Source organism: Sarcophilus harrisii, chromosome 3 (assembly GCF_902635505.1).
Source record: "Sarcophilus harrisii chromosome 3, mSarHar1.11, whole genome shotgun sequence".
NCBI lineage: Eukaryota > Metazoa > Chordata > Mammalia > Dasyuromorphia > Dasyuridae > Sarcophilus > Sarcophilus harrisii.
In genome coordinates this window covers 270,304,814-270,327,516 of record NC_045428.1, presented here as the reverse complement: position 1 = coordinate 270,327,516, position 22,703 = coordinate 270,304,814, and the positions used below count along the sequence as shown (strand labels likewise).

Sequence of the window (22,703 nt, the reverse complement as noted above, 5' to 3'; positions counted from 1 at the left end):
GAAACTGAGGCAGGGTTAAGTAGCTTGCTCAGGGTCACACAGCTAATGTCTGAGGCCAGATTTGGAGATGGGAAGATGAATTTTCTGACTCCAGACCCTGCACTCTATCCATTGTACCATTTAGCAATCCTGTTGTAGTAGCTTTCTATACCCAAATGAAATGGGAATCCAGTTCTCAAATATAGACCATTGATTTATATCTGCTGTAAAGAAAACTGATCATTGTTAAACAGGACAATCTCAAATTCATTTTTTACATTATCACAAAATTATAGAAATTGACAAGACTTTATGGATCACTTAGTCAAACCAATAACCAATCAAAACCAATGCTAATCAGTGATAATCCCCATAGACCCTGTATCCAGCCAAGCATCTATGAGATTGCATTTATTTATTAGATTTATGAGGTTATCTTACCTATTTCAGAACTTGTTCTTGGCCAACAGTAGTGATTTTTCTCCCTTTAAATAGTCTTTGAAGAGTTTCAATCTATTTATTAGCTGCTACTTTTTTTTCTTTAGTACTGGAGAATAGAGAGAGTAGAAAGAAAGGAAAATTAGCAATTTTGACATCATCACATTTTGAGTCATATCAACTTGTCAATTCCTGTAACACTGATAAACAGTTCCCAAGATCAAGGTAAATATGGGATAGAAGATGATGTAAGAAATGCATAGAAATCCAGTGACTACACTTTCTTTTCTCTTTATCCTTTTTCAGGAAATGATGTCATCTTTGAAGTACATAACAATGTCAATTAAAAAAACACTGGTATAATTATTTATGAGCTAAGAAAAGAAAAGAAGAAAAAGATAGGAGAACCTAAAAACATTCTGGTACCATTTACATGCCATAAATCTTTCTGGAGGCTTATCTCTAGGCAGTAGTTTTCCTCACATTATTTCTAAAGCAAATATACACCTGTCAATCTTCAGACTTCATTATAATTAGGCAAAACTTAAAAGGGCAGCTCTGTTAATCACTTTCATGTACATATTCATAATTCATCGATTCAACAATTTAACCCAGCTTTACCATCATCAGTCATGTCACTGTATATAGGATAATACAGAAATCAAAGCCTGAAATATTAAACACCATAACTATATTTATTGACTTACAATCTGTGGCAATAATTTAAGTCAGGGGCCAGTATTCTAAGTATTTAACATTTGGCCAATTCATCATGATTATTGTCAAGGTTTTCTAATCAGCTAAAGTCAAGGTGACCGGTGTTATCAAAGAAATAAATTTGTTCCCATCTAATGGGGAAAACAAATTTCACCCCACTTAAAGTAAATCAATTTCCTCAAGGAGACTTTCACAATCGCCAATAGACCAGACCAATTGCAGTATAAGCCAAACCAGGTCTGCTTTGACATTTTTCTCCAGGATATGGAACCTAAAGCAACAAAGATTTTTTTTTTAAGCCTAGAATTCTTTCCAAGTTATGCAGTGGAAAGAGCAATGGTTTGGGACTTAAAAGGCATGGGTTCAAATTCCAGCTCTATTATAAACAATCCTATGACTTTGATGAAATAACTTAATTTCTCTGGACCTTAGGTTTTCATCTGAAAAATCAGGGATTTGAAGGCCTATTAGGTCCCTTAAAGATCTATTCCCCAAGAATCAGATGTTTTGGCAAGTATAAGTGAGGGGTAGATCACAAATTTGCTTTCTATATCCATGCTTCTGCATTAAAGATTCAAAAATTAGTCTTTAAAGAAAAATAAATTCTTGTTATTGTTGCTGCTGTAACTATTAGTTTTATGAATAATCCATGCAATGCTCCATACCTGCAGTCTTTCATCTCTACAAAGAAAGGATGGAGTTACATTTACTCATCTCTTATCTCCAGAACCCATCTAGATCATAATAATGGTAAAGACTTTAGTTTTATTGTTTTCTTGGTTCTTCTAACTTTATTCTCCATTAACTTGTATAACTCTTCCTATGAGAACCCATGGGTCATAGTAGAAAAAAATCTGCACTTAGAATCAGCAAATGAAGGTGCAAATCTGACCTCTGATACTTATTGGCTAGATGACTATGGGCAAATCACTTATACTTGGAGCCTCAGTATCTCTTCTCTAAAATGAGGATAATAATACTTAATACTGATTACTTGGGAAAGAAGAGCTCTGTAAAGGTTAAAGTTTATATGCTTTTACTATACACAATGGCAGTAAGAGTTTAAGGGTTTTAAAATGTTACTAATGAAACTAAACTAATTTATTTGCCCTCAAATTTCTCACCTTTGATTGAACTAATAGAATATAGCCTTTGATGTCAGGGACTTTTGTTTTGATCTTTGTGTCCTCAGCACCTAGTAAATACCTGGCACTTAGTGGAAATTTGATAAATGCCTTCTGAATGCAAATGAACTTTTCCCAAAGTGAACTTCTTCTGTCCATTTTTAATAGTGACATAATGTAGAGCTCCTTCTTTTTTTCTCTACACTTCTCTTTAATAAAATTTAATCACTTAGTCAATAAGCATTTATTAAGCTCTTATTATGTACCAGGCACTGTATGAAGTTCAAACATGACTGTAGCTCCACAATATCACCATCCTCTCAATCACAATTTTATATATCTAAGAAGTTGTTAAATCTGACCAATTAACTTTTCATATAATGTCTTTCACAGTAGCATTTTCACAATATTGTCAAACCTTCTCTCTTCATCTATCAATTTTACAGATGATGCTATTGTCATAAAAAAATGATTTCTGCCTTTCAGGGGAGAGAAGGGAGGAGTGTGAAAGGAAAAGTGGAAAGAGGAAAGGGGTAGGGGAGAAAAATAATCAGATCATTACATAGGAAGAAATTGAGTAGACAAAGGAAAAAGACAGAGCATTCTAAAAAAGAATAAATACTATGAATAAAGAGTTAGAATTGAGAATTATTGGGTATATATGAGAGATAGTTGTCTAGTAGCTGGAGCATAAAATATGTGTAATGAACAGAGAAAAGTATGATAGTATTTTATTGTGAGGAGCCCGAAATATCAAACCAAAGAAGGGGTTTGAACTTTGCTTAGTAAGCAATAGGGAATTTTGAAGGATTTTAAATAGAGACGTGACATGACTTAGATCGTAGGAAAATGTCAGCTATTTTGTAGCTTAGAAAGTGGAAAGAGAGGATGAAGGAAAAGCTCTTGTTTAAGGAATAGTAAAGAGAACAATGTCATTGAATATAGGGATGAGTAAGATATAAGATAAAAAAAAAAAAAAAAGGAGGAGACTAGGTTATGAAAAAATCTTAGCAAATACCTGGTACATAGTAGGTATGAAATGCTTGTTTCTCATTATACTTCTCTTTTTTTTTCTTTTCTGAAGCAATTGGGGTTAAGTTACTTGACCAGGGTCACATAGCTAGGAAGTGTTAAGTGTCAGATTTGAACTCAAAAGCCCTCCTGACTTCAGGGCTGGTGCTCTATATACTGTACCACTCACCTGCCACCCAGCTACCCCCTCTTGTTTCTCATTATAAAGAATTTTTGGGGAATACCTTGAAATTCCTAGTCTACTAGGATCTTCAAGTAAAAATTTTCTCTGCTCAGCTGAACATCCCCCTGAATCTCAGGAGAAAGGGTCAAGTTGGATATGTAGACTTAGGAGTCATCTGCATAATTATACATGCCATGGATGTGAATGAGACTGTGAAGGTAGAGAATACATGGTAAGAAAAAAAAGTAGCCAAGACCAAACACTGCAATCTACCTTTATGGGATGGGAAAACGATGAAGAGGGAACAAAAGAAAGAGTATTGAAATATTTAGCAAGAAAGAAAAAAAAACAGAAGTTTATAGTATCTCTGAAGTTAAAGAGGCTAAGATTTAATAAGAAAGGGCATCAGTATCAAATGATGGAAAAATATCAAGGAAAACTAATACTAAGAAACAGCCAGTGGACTTAGATTTAAAGGATCAGTGGAGAACAATGGAAGAAGAATTTTAGTACAGTGGTAAAGAGAGAAACAGATTGAAAAGGGTAAGGAAGTAGTGAAAGGATTGGGAACATAAAGCACTTTGTTATTATAAAGCCCTATATAAATGTAAGATGTAACAACCTGAGAACAAACACTGTTTGCTAAGATAGGAATCAGTTTGAACTTCATGATTTTTAAGTTTACCAATGTAATAAATTCTTTGCTGTTCAATTTCACTTCCAGCTAGCAAAAATCTTTCTCCTGGATTTTAGAATAAGGTTGGAAAAAGCTTTTTTTTTTTTTTTTTTAATGGCAATAGCTTACATAAAACAATATACTAATGAAGAATAAAAATGTAAATGAATCAGAAAGGTTTAAAATAAATTTCCCCTCACAAATCCACTTATATTTAGACAAGTGGGGGAAGGGATGCATCTGACAAGATATTTTGAGTTTTAATGAATATGAAAATTTTATGAAAAGATGTATATTTTTCTAAATCCAAATATCCTCATATTCTTTTACTGCCATCAAATAGACAGCTTAAGAGTGATAAATATCTCAAACATAAGGACATCAATCTTTATTTAGCTATAGGTTTTATTTAGTTTGTAGCTTCCTTTTTATTTTCTATTAATCAAGCAAGAATTTTAATGCCAAGATTAAAGAGTATGCCAGAGGCATTGTAGTCTGCCAGAGGCTTAGACAGAGAATTAGGAAATTTAAGCCTCTTTCTGGCTTTTCCAATGACTGCATATGTGATATTAAAGAAATAACTCCCTCTCTTTACCTCAGTTTCCTCCTTAGTAAATGTCATTTAAAAAGAAAATTTCAGAACAGTGATTTCATTGGCATAAAGAATTCTCAAAGATACTCTCTTCCAATGCAGAGAGAGTTATTATTTTCATAAGGCAAACATAGTAAGGATTTTTATGATTTTTCATTAAGGATAATAGTATTTTTAACATCTTTTCTACTATTAAAAATAATTTCCTATTATAAACATAAATAAGTGAATCAATATACAACTATATTCTATTTAATCAAATATAGCAAAAAAACTCGCTTTAAGAGATAGGAATAGAAAATATTACACTTTCTCAAGACTATTTTGACAGCATGATAAGGCCACTAAATTCAGAATCAGAATGTATTTAAGACAAATTAATTATATGACCATAGACAAGTCTCAACCTCTCCAAAGCCATTTCCTTTTCTGTAAAATGATGATAATAATTCTTGTATTATCTACATCATCAATTATTATCAGATAAATGCTTTGTAAACCTTAAAACCATATATAAATCATTATTATTTGGAATAGAAAAATCTGATTTCAAAAGAGTATTGGCTCTGGAATTAGAAGAGGTGAATTCAAATCTCATCACTGACACAACCTGTAGGATGGTGGGCAAATCACATCACATTTTTAGGATTGTTTCCTCATCTGTAAAAGGAAAAGTTGAATAAGATAAGAGGAGCAGGAGGATGTGGAAAAAGAGGAGCAGGAGGAGGTGGAGGAGGAAGAGGAGCAGGAGGAAAAGGAAGAATAATGATAATGCTGATGACAACCTTGATAACAACAATGAGAAGGTAAAAGAGGGTGAGGGAAAAGGGGGAAATTAGATTAGATCTCTAAATCTCCTTTCACCCCTAAATCCCATGGTCCAATGACTTCAAATAGCTTAGACAAGTATCTTGGCATTAGTCCTTTTTACCCCTCCTCCTCACAATTCATATTCATCTAAAACACTCTTTATTTAGTTATGTCTCCCATTAATTTTTCAGAAAGAACAAAGTAGGGGGAAAAACCTTAGGGAGAAAAAGGGATCCACATACAGTGGGGCAAGGACAAGTCCTCAATGTTCCCAATTTTACCCCTGCCTGGTTTTTGTTCCTGTGACCAAATCATTTAGCCTTTCTGCTTTTTTGTTTTCAATCTGTACTCCAGAGAAAACAATCATTCCATAAGTGCATACTAAAACCATAAATGCTAAATAGTAATTTTTATAGAACTCAATGGACTTCATTATCTTCATTATCTACTGAAAAATACTGTCAGTGGGGGAAAGGACCTGGAGTAGAAGAAACTTTCCAAGATCTTCCAGCTCTCGTCATTGGCAAAAGTTTTAGTTTGTTTAGCAATAATATAATTCATTAATTCATTTGACAAATATTTATTGAGCACCTGCTGGGTCCTAGAATAAATTTCATTTTCCTCTATTGTTTATAACACTGTCATCCAACAGCTTCTAATTTGTATAGTTTCACTCCCTAGCCATTTTTAAAACTCCTAAATAAAGCAGAATCCCTGCAATTCATTCAGAGAAAGTAAATAGTAACATGAGGTAATCTTTATTTAGTCTTTTATAGTTCCCTTTTCATAGAGGGCTAAGTAAGACTAAAAATAACCATGTTGATCATTTTTGAAATAATGTCAGTAATCTGGGTTCCTTATGTGATGGAGAGTTAGGTGTTTTCTCCAATCTTCACAAACTATAAAACTCCTCAAAAGAATAATTACACACAAAAGGTAAACTAATTTCAGCTATTTCTTCTAATAACTGAGGAACTAAATGCTAATTCTTAATAAGTTCATTCATCTACCCCATACCCATAAGGCCCCTTCCTTTAGCAGGATGGCACTGGCTCATACTCTGTAATTCTTTGTTGTCAGTGAAGTATTGGACAATATATCCACTGCCTTTGCCCTTATTCATCATTCTGTGACAACAAGCAACAGAACTCTGCTCTACTCCTACCCTGTGCTTGATCTGATTGCAAGAATACCATGTATGATACTCAATGCTCAACTAGAGTGCTATGGAACAAAAGGAAATGGAGGAGGTGACAGTGTGGTTTGTGGTTTGTGGTTTGTGGGACTCCACCAGATCTGAAAAAAAGAGGAGTGGGATCCAGCTGAGGTGAATCCTATCCCCCAAGAGGTCATTTGAGGCAGCACCTGAGGACTATGAAAAGTAGAAAGAGGCTAACACAACTTGAAGGTTCAACTCTAAGGAGATTTGGAGCCATAATAGAAGGAATCAGCAAGTTAAAAGGGGAAATATATAAATAGAAGATGAGAATTTTAAAAGCTTAGTTAAAAATTTTGATAAATTAAATGGGAATATAGTAATAATAGTAGCGAAAATGGCTTCAGGAAAATCTAAACTAGTCCAAACATCTCTGAACAAAAATTTCAAGAAGACAAAGGGAAATAAATCAATTTATGATTAGGCAGCTACCCAAGAAACATAGAATAAGAATAGATGTTTCTGAATTATTTGAGAAAAAAATAAAAATCATTAGTGAAGAATTATGACCTTTACAGAAGAAATAATTGGTAGAATAAAAAAAACTTGATTCACAATTATGTCTCTTCCAAAAAATGAAAGAGACAAGTGATTGAGAAAACAAATCTACATAATGAAAGACAATCTGGAAAAAGAGAAGATAATAACAATAACAATAATGATGATGTTTTTAAATCATGATCTTTATGCCAGAGAAATCAAAAGATATTGAAAATAGGATAAATAGAGACAATTTAATAATTATAGGTTCCCAGGAGAATATGACAAATCAAGAAATCTAAACACTATAATGCAAAAAAATAATACAAGAATATGACCCAGAATTTCTGAACACAGAAAACAAAATGCCAATTGAGAGAATCCACAAATTACTTCAAGAAGGGGAAAAACTATAATGCTACAAATTCTAAGACAAATAGAGGTTAAATTTTAAAATCCAAGTGACAAACAACAAATTCTGCAAGTGACCAGGAGAAAGACCTTCAAAAATAAAGTGAAGGAAATTTGTATAACAAAAGACCATTTCGTACCCTCAAGAAACTGTAGAATGAAATGGAATGTCTTCCAAAGAGCAAAGAAACTCAAACTGAAACCCAAGGTAACATATTCTGAAAAGCTAAGACTATTCATCCATAAAAAAAAAAAAGGACATTAAATAAAAGAGACATTTAAAACATTCCTTCCCCCCCCCCAAAAAAAAAGAAAGATATGAATTGATTTGCTTTTCATATATTCCAAACAAGCTACAAACATTAAAAAAGGTAAACAAATATTAATAACCAAGGAAGGCACATTATGAAATAAATTACCTTAGTCAAGGTTGGGGGAGAGTATAAAGAGAAAAACATCTATGGAATTAAAAACAGCAGCAGCAGCAACATCAATAACAACAGCAAAAGGACTATATCACAATATTCTTTCTAAAATTTCACACAGACACAAGAATGAAAGCAAAGCTTAGAGATGACTGTGGAAAAACAGACTTGAAACACCAGAGGCTAAAACTTTACAAGTGAATCAAAGCATTTTGTGGGGACTAAACTGCAGAATTGGAGGACACATTAAAAACTGTAGGCACAATGGAAGACTAAGTTGAAAGAGAATGTATACATAATCAAATCAAATTGATGGTAAACAATAAAGGGAATATTTCTATAATCTCTTAGAAAGGCCTTCTTGAGAATGTGCTAAATGACTAAGTGCATAAACCTAAATGCAGGAAGATTCAACTTCCTGAATTCAAATCTGGTCTCAGACAATTACTAGCTGTGTAATCCTAGGTAAGTCATTTGACCCTGTTCACTTCAGTTTTCACATCTGTAAAATGAACTGGAGAACCAAGAAAACCCCAAATGAGGTCACAAGGAGTTGAACACAATTGAAAAGACTAAGCAAAGACAGAAGAATGGATGTGGCCACTGAAGAAGACTTGAAATATAATTAAAGAAAACAGAAGTCTTAATTCAGTGGTAGGATGAAATCCCATTGAAGGACATTCCCATAGAGATCATCTATAATGAGAAATGGGAACTTTATAATGTGTATAATCTGTAGGCATTTAATAAGTATATAGACACACCATTACTCAATGAGAAAATGTTGATAGATAGCATCCTATCTCAAAACAAGGGGAATCAGAATTCCTGAAAGCAATTGACATCTAAAAGAGTGGGAGAACATGGATTCAGAGAGAAGATTTCATGAAAGGTGAGGATAAATTTTATCACGAGGAAAGCAGTTGGTGGATAGCAGGCACAATGGGTAGTGCCAGTCCTAGAGTCAGAAAGCCCTGAATTTTTGGACCCATTTACTTACCGTATGACTCTGAGCAAGTCATTTAACCACTATTAGTCTAAGTTTTCTCAACTGTGAAATGGGGGTAAGAGTAGCATATACTTCTTAGGGTTGTTGTGAAAATCAAATGAGATAATAATTTGAAAGTATTTACCTGGCACTCTGTGCCTGGAACAGAGTAAGGACTATATAAATATTACCTATCATCATCATCATGAGAGGATAATAATGAACTACAAAAATAGGGCAAAGGAAAATTTCTGCCCTAAAACAATAATTCTTTCCTCTCTATTTCTGTGCAGGAACTTAGTCTTAGTCAAGCAAAATAGAAAAAAAAAAAAAAAAAAAAAAAAAGGGGGGGGGGGGGAAGGGGGGAATGGACAAAAAGGAAAAGGGGAAAAGATACAAAAATTTTGAGGAGAAGAAGAAAGATTGAAGGAGCGATTTCTTTTTTACTGGACTGCTAAGCCAAGAGAAGAAAAAAACAGGGGAAGAAATAGATAAACGGACTAAAGGGACTTTAAAAAAAAAAAAAAAAAAAAAAAAAGGAATTACTCATGTAAGTAAAACTCCAAAACTAGGGAAAGAAGTGGAAACTGGGGGTAAGTAAGATTGAGAGTAAAGAAATGAAAGCCTCTAGTAATAGAGTTGCCTTAAAGTAGATTAAATTTAAAAATATATAGAGACAAAGTACTTTACTGGGAAAGAGGAACAATACTAAAGTAAAATTCAAATTCATAAAAAAATATTTAGGAAAAATGGAGAAAAATAAAAACCTAATTTTCATATCTGTAAATGTTAATGAGAGGCCTACTTGCATAAAATAGAGGAAGATAAGGTCAATGAATTGGGCTTGCAACTAAAAATGCTAGAAAAGGAACAAATTAAAAATCTGTCAAACACTAAATTTGGAATTATAAAAATAAAAGGAGAGATCAATAAAATTGAAAGTAAAAAAACTATTGAATTAATTAATAAAACTAAGAGTTGGTTCTATGAAAAAAACCAACAAAATAGACAAACCCTTAGTAAATCTGATTTTAAAAAGGAAAGAGAAAAATCAAATTGTTGGTCTTAAGAATGAAAAGGGAGAACCTGCCACTAATGAGGAGGAAATTAGAGCAATAATTAGGAGTTACTTTGCCCAACTTTATGCCAATAAATTCGACAACTTAAATGAAATGGAAGAATACCTTCAAAAATATAGCTTGCCCAGATTAACAGAGGAAGAAGTAAATATCCTAAACAGTCCCATTTTAGAAAAAAAAAAAAAATAGAACAAGCTATTAACCAACTCCCTAAGAAAAAATCCCCAGGACCAGATGGATTTACATGTGAATTCTACCAATCATTTAAAGAACAATTAACTCCAATGCTATATAAACTATTTGAAAAAATAGGGATTGAAGGAGTCCTACCAAATTCCTTTTACGACACAGACATGGTACTGATACCTAAACCAGGTAGGCTGAAAACAGAGAAAGAAAATTATAGACCAATCTATAATCAATATTGATTACTAATCAATATCGATGCTAAAATCTTAAATAAAATATTAGCAAAAAGATTACAGAAAATCATTCCCAGGATAATACACTATGACCAAGTAGGATTTATACCAGGAATGCAGGGCTGGTTCAATATTAGGAAAACTATTAGCATAATCAACTATATCAATAACCAAACTAACAAAAACCATATGATCATCTCAATAGATGTAAAAAAGCATTTGATAAAATCCAACATCCATTCCTAATAAAAATACTTGAGAAGATAGGAATAAATGGATTTTTCCTTAAAATAGTCAGGAGCATATATTTAAAACCATCAGTAAGCATCATATGCAATGAGAAAAACTGGAACCTTTCCCAGTAAGATCTGGAGTGAAGCAAGGTTGCCCACTATCACCATTATTATTCAATATTGTATTAGAAATACTAGCCTCGGCAATAAGAGTCGAGAAAGAGATTAAAAGAATAGGCAATGAGGAAACCAAACTATCACTCTTTGCAGATAATATGATGGTATAGTTAGAGGACCCCAGAGATTCTACTAAAAAGCTATTAGAAATAATTCCTAACTTTAGCAAAGTTGCAGGATACAAAATAAATCCCCATAAATCTTCAGCATTTTTATACATCACTGTTGACAGCATAAAATATTTGGGAATCTATCTACCAAAGCAAAGTTAGGAATTATATGAGCTAAATTACAAAAAACTTTCCACACAAATAAAGTCAGACTTAAACAATTGGAAAAATATCAAGTGCTCCTGGATAGGTCGAGCGAATAAAACAAAGATGACAATACTCCCTAAACTAATCTATTTATTTAGTGCTATACCAATCAGACTTCCAAGAAAATATTTTAATGATCTAGAAAAAATAACAACAAAATTCATATAGAATAATAAAAGGTCAAGAATCTCAAAAGAATTAATGAAAAAAAAATCAAATGAAGGTATCCTAGCTGTACCTGATCTAAAATTATATTATAAAGCAGCAGTCACCAAAACCATTTGGTATTGGCTAAGAAAAAGATTAGTTGATCAGTGGAATAGGCTAGGTTCACAAGACAAAATAGTCAACTATAGCAATCTAGTGTTTGACAAACCCAGAGATCCTAACTTTTGGGATAAGAATTCATTATTTGACAAAAACTGCTGGGATAACTAGAAATTAGTATGGCAGAAATTAGGCATGGACCCACACTTAACACCGTATACAAAGATAAGATCAAAATGGGTCCATGATTTAGGCATAAATTAGAGGAACATAGGATAGTTTATTTCTCAGACTTGTGGAAGAGGAAGAAATTTGTGACCAAAGATGAACTAGAGACCATTATTGATCACAAAATAGAAAATTTTGATTACATCAAATTAAAAGGCCTTTGTACAAACAAAACTAATGCAAACAAGATTAGAAGGGAAGCAACAAACTGAGAAAACATCTTCACAGTTAAAGGTTCTGATAAAGGCCTCATTTCCAAAATATATAGAGAATTGACTCTAATTTATAAGAAATCAAGCCATTCTCCAATTGATAAATGGTCAAAGGATATGAACAGACAATTTTCAGATGATGAAATTGAAACTATTTCCATTCATATAAAAGAGCGTTCCAAATCACTATTGATCAGAGAAATGCGAATTAAGACATCTCAGAGATACCACTACACACCTGTCAGATTGGCTAAGATAACAGGAAAAGATAGTGACGAAAGTTGGAGGGAAAACTGGGACACTGATGCATTGTTGGTGGAGTTGTAAATGAATCTAACCATTCTGGAGAGCAATCTGGAATTATGCCCAAAAAGTTACACCCTTTGATCCAGCAGTGCTACTACTGGGCACTATTGTATTGGAATTATATTATACTAGAGATACTAAAGAAGGGAAAGGGACCTATATGTGCCAAAATGTTTGTGGCAGCCCTGTTTGTAGTGGCTAGAAACTGGAAAAGGAATGGATGCCCATCAATTGGAGAATGGTTGGGTAAATTGTGGTATATGAATGTTATGGAATATTATTGTTCTGTAAGAAATGACCAGCAGGATGAATACAGAGAGGCTTGGAGAGACTTACATGAACTGATGCTAAATGAAATGAGCAGAACCAGGAGATCATTATATACTTCAACAACGATACTGTATGAAGATATATTCTGATGGAAGTGGATTTCTTTGACAAAGAGACCTAATTCAGTTTCAATTGATCAATGATGGACAGAAGCAGCTACACCCAAAGAAAGAACACTGGGAAATGAATGTAAACTGTTTGCATTTTTGTTTTTCTTCTTGGGTTATTTTTACCTTCTGAATCCAATTCTTCTTGTGCAATAAGAGAACTGTACAGTTCTCCACACATATATTTTATCTAGGATATACTGTGACATATTTAATATGTATAGGACTGTTTGCCATCTGAGGGAGGGGGGTGGAGGGAGGGCGGGGAAAAAAATCAGAACAGAAGTGGGTGCAAGGATAATATTGTAAAAAATTACCCTGGCATGGGTTCTGTCAATAAAAAGTTATAATTATTTAAAAAATTAAAAAATTAAAAATTTTTAAAAATAAAATTTAAATTAAAAAAAAAAAAAAAAAAAAAAACATGACCAATGGGGGGAGGAAATGTTAATGGAGTAAATATTCCAAGAAAATGAAAATGAGTGAGATTGAATTAGAAAACAAAATTCTACATTTGTAGCTTGTTAACAACAAGGTTTAAAATGATATGAACAGAATAAAAATAAAAGGTTTTAACAAAGTTAACTATGCATCAGGTAATTTTTTTTTTATTTCAGTAGTATTTTATTTTTCCAAATAAATATATGTAAAGATAGTTTTTGACATTGATTTTTGTAAGACTTTGTATTTCAAAATTTTCTCCCTCCAAACTGTCTGGTTCAGACAGCATTTAATAAAAAAAAGCTGGAGAAATATCTAGAAGCAAAGCAAAGTTTATTATATGATCTCGAGAATGGGATGTCCCACCCATCGAGCAGACAAAGAAGGGAGGAAGCGCCTTAGGGGGCAGGGTCAACACTTTTTATCCCAAAGGCAAATACCCCCTCCCACCACTGACTCTCATCCTTATTGGCTGAGGATCTTACATTCTAAACTCGGGAACTACCCAAGAAATTGAACTTGACCAATAAGTACATAGTTGCCCATAACAAGGGGACTTAAGTATGTCCTTAGGGGATAACAGGGAGGGGACTTAAGTATGCCCTTGACTTGATGCTTAAAGTCCTTCAGGCCTACTCCAACTCTGAAATAGATGAAGCCTTAATCAATTTTCACAACTGTCTTGAAAGATCTCACCTCATCTCGTTCATTACCTTCCCTGCACTCTCTCCAAGACAGCAAGCAATCTAATATAGGTTAAATATGTGCAACTATCTTTGCATGTATTTGAGAAAATAAAATATTAAAAAATAAAAAATGCATTTGTTTTAATTGTGATAAAGAAAGTAAATCCACAAAAGCCGAAAAAAACTGTGTTTCATCCATATTTAGCTCCACAGTTTTCTCTCTGGATATGGATAGCATTTTCCAACCCAAGCCTAATGGAAGTGCTTTGTTGAAAAGATCCAAGTCCATCACAATGATCATCACATAATCATGTTATTGTGGTTAATGTTCTCTTGGTTCTGCTCACTTCAATTATCATCAATTCATTTAAGTTTTTCCAGGCTTTTCTGAAATCAGCCTCATCATCATTTCTTATAGAACAATAACTTTCCATTACATTCATATGCTAGGAATTATTCAGCCATTCCCCAATTGATGTGCACCTATTCAATTTCCAGTTTCTTGCCACTACAAAAAGGGCCACCAGATAAATTTTTTTAAGAAAAACATAAGATTTTTAATCATTTCAGCAAAGTAAAAACAAAATTCATAATGTAAAAAGAGATTAAAAAAAGGAAACTACATTATACTGAAATGAATCCCAAACTAATATCAATAATAAATTTATATGATGCATATGCCTTCAGCAGCTAAATCTGAAAAGAAAGAATTAATTAAATTATCAGACATAATAATTACACAATAGCAGAAGAGTTTAATGTCCACCTACAAATTTTGGATAAAAATAGCAGAAAGATAAACAAAAGGAAAAATATAGAATTTAACATATTCCTGGAAATTTTGAAGTAATGCATATTTTTAAATGGGACTGCTAAAGAGTATATAGATGTAGATAGAGATATATATTTTTCAACACCACATTAAACTTTTACAAAAATTAATCATGTATTAGAGTATAGAAATATCACCAAATAAGCATAAAAAAAGCAAAAGTAGTGAAAAGAAAAAAATATTTTATAAGCCATAATATAATAAACATAGTAATCAGTTCAAGGAACACAAATGAAACAGAGATCCAAAAAAAATGAACAATTCATAATGCGTACATTGAAGAACAAGCCATAGAAATAATTGATAATTATCTTAAAGAAAATTATGATGATGTCCCTAAAACATGTTAACAAAATAAGAAAAAATTATTGAACTTAGTATGCAATTTAAAAAATTTAATAGATTAACAAACAGAAGGTGAGATGTTAAAATTAAAGAAACTATAGGTAAATTAAAAATTGAAAAATTGAACATTAAAAATACTCTAGAAAAATAAATACTAAAATCTACCCTTGAAAAGATTACCAAAACTGAAAAACTTTTAGCCAACGTGATTTTTTAAAACAGAAAAAGGACTTAACAAAATAGCAAAGTGAAATCACAAAAAAAATTAGGATGAAGATAATTATCAGAAAGTACCATCACAATGACATGTAAACAAAACTAATCATACAAAAGAAATAGAGGAATATCTCCCAAAGTATAACATCCAAACTAACAGAAGACCAAGCAGATATCATCAATGATGCATATAAAATTGAAAAATTGAAGAAAAAAAGCTCCCCACCAGATTCCTTTAAAGAGACAAATATAGTCCTAATAACTAAGTTACAGAAAAAGAAAAAAGAAAACTATCAACCAATATTATTAATGAATATCAGATCAAATTTTTTAAATAAAATCATGTCAAATAAACTACAGAAATGCACTTAAGAAAAAGTTTCTTACAAACAAGCTGGAGAGATTGTGGGAAGATAAACCCACTAGCAAAATTCTTGATAAAGCTTTGAGTCACCATTTCCATTTTTGAAAAATTTAGAATAATACAAATAATGGGACTAAAATATTCATACTCTGTGACAGAGATCATTATTGGGCTTATCAATAAAATGTTGTTGATAAGAATAAAATCCCTAATATATGCCATATTTATAGCAGCACTTTCTACTATAGCAAAAGATTACCAAGTAGATGTCCAAGGATTAGATAATGATTAAACATATTTTGAATATAATGAATGTAAGAGAGAGAATACCACAATTACATCCTAAAAAATGAAAAAGGGTAGAATTCCTTTCTATTTGATTAAAGCTCCTTATTACACAAATATGTGATATACTATTTTAATATCCAGAAGACATTAAGACCAAGGCTGGCCTTAGGATTAAGCAGAAAAAGTGGTTTATTTCATAGTGTAGTAGAAGGACATTGTGTTACAGGGATAACCCAAAGCTTCAGGGTTTCAGTAAGGAATGTCCTAAGGTAGCCACTGCTAAACATAACCTTTCTCACTGATTCTTCTGCCAAGTTTCTGAGAAACAAGAAAATTCTAGGCAATGTGGTACAGGAGATGAAGTCAGGTCCAAATTCTCTCATCTACTACCTTTGTAATCTTGGACATGTAATGAGGTAGTTAGACTGAATGACTTTCATTATTTCTTCCAGTTCGAGATCTATAAAGAAGAATCTCTTCCCTCTGAGGTCTAGAAGGCAACAGAAATGCCATGTTATACCATTAACTATAATCCATGCTTTAAATACTTATTTCAAGTGTTTTAGAAATATAGCTCATGGCAGAGAATCCAGAATTGACTGCTAGGCAAAAAAATTAAATAAATAGTCAACAAAGCTATTACTTTGATCCACTGACTTAGTAAATTAAAGGGGGATGCAGACACCATACACATTAATTTGGGATTTGTTTGTTTCTTTAAAAGAGAGCATTAAAGAAGTGCTAAATTAGTTCCTCAGATTATTCCCTCTCAAGAAAAATTAAGGCAGCTGCCATGAATAATATTTAAATTTTTTTCTAAAAGAAAATCTTTAATAATTCAAATATTCTGGTAGCTTAGCAGAAAAACTTTACAAAGATTTAGTTAGTTAAGAATTTTATCTATTTAAACACAAAAGTGATTTTTTTTTTGCAATAACCATTTTGAATGGGCATTTTTCTAAAATATATCACATACTTCCCTGTCCTCCTAAACAGAATATGCCAAACAGAATTTTATCTATTCTTCATGATCTAGATAATCATTAGGAACATTAGTAATTATATTACAATATGAGCAGCTAGATGATATTATATTAGTGAGCAGAGTATTTTTCTCAAAGTCTTGGAGATGAGTCAGGAAAGGTCCTTTATATAAAATAGAATTTGAGCTAAATGTTAAATGAAACCCAGGAAGCCAAAGTTCAAGGTGAAGAGAAAAAAGCATTTTAGGTATGGAAGACAGCCAGGGAAAATGGGTAGAGTTGAACAGATGGAATATTGTATATGAGATTAGTGTTAATTGATTTCAACACATAGAGTAAAGTACTTCCAATATAAAAATACTAGAAAGATAAAAAGGGACCAGGAATGAAGGAGTTTTAAATGCTAAGCAAAGCAGTTTATATTTGACCTTGGAAAAACAGAAAAATCACTGGACTTCATTAAGTAGAGGGGGGTGACATGATTAGACTTGTGATTTGGAAAATCAATTTGGCAATATAAATTGGAGTATAGAAAATAAGAGACAAGCACATCAAATAAAAAGCTATCATAACAGTCTAAATGAGAAGTGATGGGATTTGAATTAGGGTGGTAGCTATGCAAGTGGAGAAAAAAGGATTTATGGGAGAAATGTGAAGTTTAGAGTTGTTAAGGACCCTGGAAGTCATTTAGTATGAAAGCATGAATCAAAAATACTATATTCTACACCAATGGTCATTAAGATTCTGCTTTCATATCTTTCCAATGAGTAGCACAAGATAATCAGCATTATAACCTATATCAATCCCCCCCACACCCTTCTAATAGACTGTTTCTATTATGTAGGGTACTAGGATACCACATAATAAAGCAAGTTAGAATGAGATTCAAGTAAGTCTTAAGTGAAGGTCTAAAGTATTTTTTCTCCAAGTCTTGTAGATAAGCTTTGCATGTACAAACTCTTTGACATCTATTTTGATTACTCAGAGGACTTTTACATTTCCTTTCCTGGTTCTTCACTATATTACAGATAAATGAGCTTTTCAAATAATCAAACTTTGGAGAGGTGAGGTATTAGCATATTGTATTCATAATTGTATTTTTGTTAAGGGAAATTTATATATTTTTATGAAGGGAAATTTAAGTGAATAAAGCTAAAATGAAATTAGTTTGTGAATTTTTTGTATAGAAATTACTATATGACAACAGGTTCTAACCAATTTATGATTTATCATAAGAATCACAACCCCCTAAATTTCTGTGACCATGTTCAGAAGAAGAAGAAAGCTAAAATTTTGAGGAAAATTAGAAAACTATAATTTTTAGGCCCACCAATACCCTTCTCTAACTTCAGATCCTGATTGAGAAAGATTGAAATCTTACAAGACAAAGAACTTCATTACAAAATGGATATACTTCTGAAAATGGCATAAACTATCTAAAGTCTCAGCAGAAGCATGGTCCTAGGTAATAAGAAACAAAACACACACTCACACATGCACACACATACATGCAACATGTATATATTATATATGTGTACATATTTATATATACACACATGCATATGTACGTGTAAATATATACACACATATTGTATGTGTGGAAATACATATATATTATATGTATATATATATGTATGTATGTATCGAGATAGATAGATATTCTAAGATACAACCTCTTACTCTCCTACCCTAATTTCAGCAATGGCTTCTTTGTTGCATCTTCAACTCTACTTTCCAACAATTGAGATGCCAAAATCCCTGGGCCTAGAGCCAGGTCATCTTTACAACATGGACAAAGTAGGCAACGGCCCACACAGTTTGATTTGAGAATATTATGCCCGCCTGCAACTTCCCACACAAAACTGTCATTCTACTACCTTCAGACAAGTATTCTTTTGTGTCTCCAAGGTTTTTCATCTTCAAGTCCCTTATTAAAATGCAAATATTCTTGAAAGATGTTCCATTTTAAGTCTTTATAAGTTAATTCCTTAGAACAATAGATTGTTAGAGCTGGAAGGGACCTTAGAAATTCTAGTTCCCTTAATTCATAGAGGGGAAAACTGAGTTCCAGAGAGGTTAATTTGGTAGGCCAAAATTAGTTAACAAGCATTTAAGTACCTTCTATGCTGTAGGCACCATACTAAGAGTTTAGGACTAAAAGGGAAGGAAGGAAAGGGGAGAAGAAAGGAGGACAGGGTAGGGGATGGGAGGGGAGGAAAGAAATAGTTCCCATTCTCAAGAACCTCATAGTCTAATGGGAAAGACAATTTGTAAACTATGTATTAACAAGACATATCCAGGATGAATTGAAATTAATCTTGGAGAAAAAACACTAAGATTAAAAAGGGCTGGGAAAAGCTTCTTGCAGAAAGTAAGACTTTAGATGAAAGATAAACCAGAAAAGGCAGAAGGTGGATGAAAAGAAGTCTACTAGGCACAAGGAAGTCATAATGGGATGAATGATCATTTGTACCTGCCTTTAATTTCAAACTGCCTAGCTTCCTTTACTACTTCATCATTGCATTGTAGTCATGGATTTGATTTCAATATCTTTGAAACTTGCATTTCAGATTAGAAATAAAGTATATAAATTTATCATAATAATAAATTATTCAAAACTGATTTCTACAGAATGTGCAGACCAGTTCAATTCATTTGAATAGACATATATTTAATATTCATTGTATAATCAGCATTGTGTTAGATACTCTCAAATATGCAAAGTTCAGAAAAGTCACAATACTTGGTCCAATTGATCACATATTCTATCTAGAAAATAGATATATACATAATAGGCCCTCTTATAAGAGGGGAAAATAACTCCATGGCAAGAATTTGTAGGTTAAGTCCAATTACCTCTCTCATGTAATTCTATGTAGGCAACTACATACTTATTGCAAAGGACCAACTTTGTCTTTCTAATTATATTATAATTTTGTCATGACATAGTCTTGAGAGCTGGTCCTTTATCTCCCTCAGACTATGGACTGCAACCTTCTCAAGCGCCTGGCCATTCATATAACAGAACAAGTCTTTTTTTTTTTTTTTTTTGCTCTCTTTTAGGTACTAAATGAAGAATTCTTTTCTGAGCGAATGTCTGAAACCCAAGGAAGTTATATTGCATAGTCTGGAGGAAACCAAGAACTATCTCTCAAGAAGTAAGTCTATATTGCATGAGAGATTGTGTATAGAACTATTTCTAAGATCTTTTTTTTATGATAGCAGGAAAACTGGAAACTAACAGAAAAATCTAGGAATAAAGATATGGCTGAATAAGTTGTGGCATGTGAATGTGATAGAGTGCTATTGTGCTGTAGAAAACAGGTGATTTCAAAAAGATATGGCAAGATTTACCTGAAATGAAGGTCTGGAAAAGTCCTCTTGAAGAAGGTGGGATTTTTGCTGACACATGAAAAAAGGCAGAGAAGCCAAGAAGTTGGGATGAAGAGGGAAGAGAGCTACAAGGCAAAGTGACATAGACAGAACCAGTAAAATAATCTGTATAAAACAATACCAATTCTAAAAACAATTTTGAAAGCTATGAAAACTATGATCAATACAATGAATATTCATGATTCCAGAGGACATGCCATCCACTATAGAAAAAATGACCATTTTATGGTGCAGAATCTTTCTTACATACAAATAGCCATTGAGGATTTTTTTTTTTTTGCTTGAATATGCATATTTTTATAAGAAGTTTATTTTTATTTTTTTTCCAATGGAGTGATGATGGGAGGAAAATAACATTTCTATTCATTGAAAAAACAGATCGAGTGAGTGATAGATATATAAAATTGTATAGTTTTTCAAATAACATCACAATATTATATTTAGTTAACACTTTTACTTCTTTGCAAGAAATATCTGACAAAGGAGTAATATGCATCTGTTTGTAATCTAGAAATAAAAACAGAAATAAAACTTTTTTTTAAAGTCCCTGTAATGCTTCATAAATTCCATCAAAATGTACATAGCCCATAAAATCGTCTATGCTGAATATTAAAGTTATGTAACCAGTAGAGGGCACTGCTAACCACCAGTCTGAGCCTATTTACCATTAAGCGCAGTAACTAAGTGGCTTTTTTGCTCCCCCTTATGACTATATATTCTACTTAATGCTAAACAGCTCTGAAGAAATGCAAACATCTCTATGTCTCCAGAGAACTGATAACCTCTTTCTCCCAGTTCTTCCTTTTGCTGGGTGACAGCCACTTATCTCATTAGTTTAAGGGTCACAGTCAGTAAAGATTTGTCACATCAGACTGGCTCTATATCTCCCATATTACAAGGAAAAATTCTTCCATTCTCATTCAATTGCATTTCATTAAGACCTAGTGACAGTAGCAAGGCATAATGGAGTCAAATGTTTTAAAATCCCATATCACAAGATTCTTTTTATAATAGAGGGAAAAAAACTGAATGAAACAAAGTAAATCTTATAGAACTATATCCTAAGGCAAATGAAATAGATTTCATGATAAAGATTAAATGAAAAATTATATAAAATACTGATGACATTTAAAGCAGTCAAACAAATGAATTTGTATTTAACAAAATCACAAATCCTCTTGGATTAAACACACTAATTAAATGAGCGTTCACTATTTTTATTTCAGATACTTTTGTCCTAATATTTAAAAATTATACAGAAAACCATGCTAATATACATAACCTTTGTTTTATTTACCATAGAGATAATATCAATAAAATGAAATAAAATCATTATTTGTTTTAAAAATATCAGGTAACTGTGCCCACAGTTTCTTCCACTCTCAGATCTCCCACAACCAGGTTATAGAAACACCTTGAACTCTAAGTTTTAGAGTAGATACAGTTAAATTGTTTAACCCTATTAGCTTTTCTCTCCTCTCTTCCCCCAAAGAACAGAGGAGGTATGGAATAAAACATGCTTCTCAAATACTATTTAAATTTTGATACCTAGGAGGGTCACAGTCAAGCTAGCTGAAGGACTAATAAACTTAGAATAATATGATTCTTCCTTGAAGTATAAGAACATAGATTTGGGACCACCTGTAGTACAGAAAGAAGTTCCTTGTAATATCTATCAGCAGTTTGGAGCCAATGGTCGCTAAGGTCTTTTTCACCTCCAAATCTATAATCCTATAATCTATGACTTCTTTCTACCTACTTTTTCATTTATGTGATTCTTCCAGGTTTTCCTGCCTCTCTATTTGAATTATAAATCTATTCCTATTCAAAGGAGCTGCAGTTTCATAACAGAAGATTGTTGGCAGAATCAGAGCAAACTCTCTCCTCTATCCATTCATACTGGCAGCAGAATATTAAGCAATCATTCCCACCCCCAAGTAACTCTATGATCCATAAATCTATTTCAGTTTCAAGTTGGAAGAGACATGAGAGTTTAGCTACTCCAATTTCCTTATTTAACAAATAAGGAAACTGAGTCCAAAAGGGTTAAGGTAAGTTTAAGGTCATGGAGGTAATAAATAGCAAAACTAGGATCTCTTTGGCACTTTTTTATAGCAGATCAGCTTTATGGGCCTACCTTCCAGATGCTTTATCAAATACTTGATAAGTGGACATCCTGAGACATGAGCCCATGATGATCAAATGAGACAAGCATTACCTATGCAAATTACCTGTACTGCAAAACACAATCAGTAATTTATTATAACATGTTACCTACAGTTAGACTGTTCTAAATGTCTCTATTGTCAGAGCTGCAGCAGGAATTTTGCACTAATGGGACAACAGAAATAATGATGGGGAAACAGATTGCTCCCCTCAGTCCCCAGTTGACTAAATGACCTGTCAATCATCATGAATCATCCAAT

General features: G+C 32.6%; 1 long non-coding RNA gene across 6 annotated transcripts in view; it reads right to left on the bottom strand.

Moving 5' to 3' along the window:
- LOC116422355 overlaps positions 1–22,703 on the bottom strand; it is a 158,854-nt gene that overhangs the window by 94,440 nt on the left and 41,711 nt on the right. For all 6 annotated transcript variants that reach the window (XR_004232955.1, XR_004232954.1, XR_004232958.1 and 3 more), the window contains 2 exons: positions 20,239–20,342; positions 421–526 (listed from right to left, as the gene is read on the bottom strand). This is a non-coding gene — a long non-coding RNA (uncharacterized LOC116422355). The remainder of the gene's footprint in view (positions 1–420; positions 527–20,238; positions 20,343–22,703) is intronic.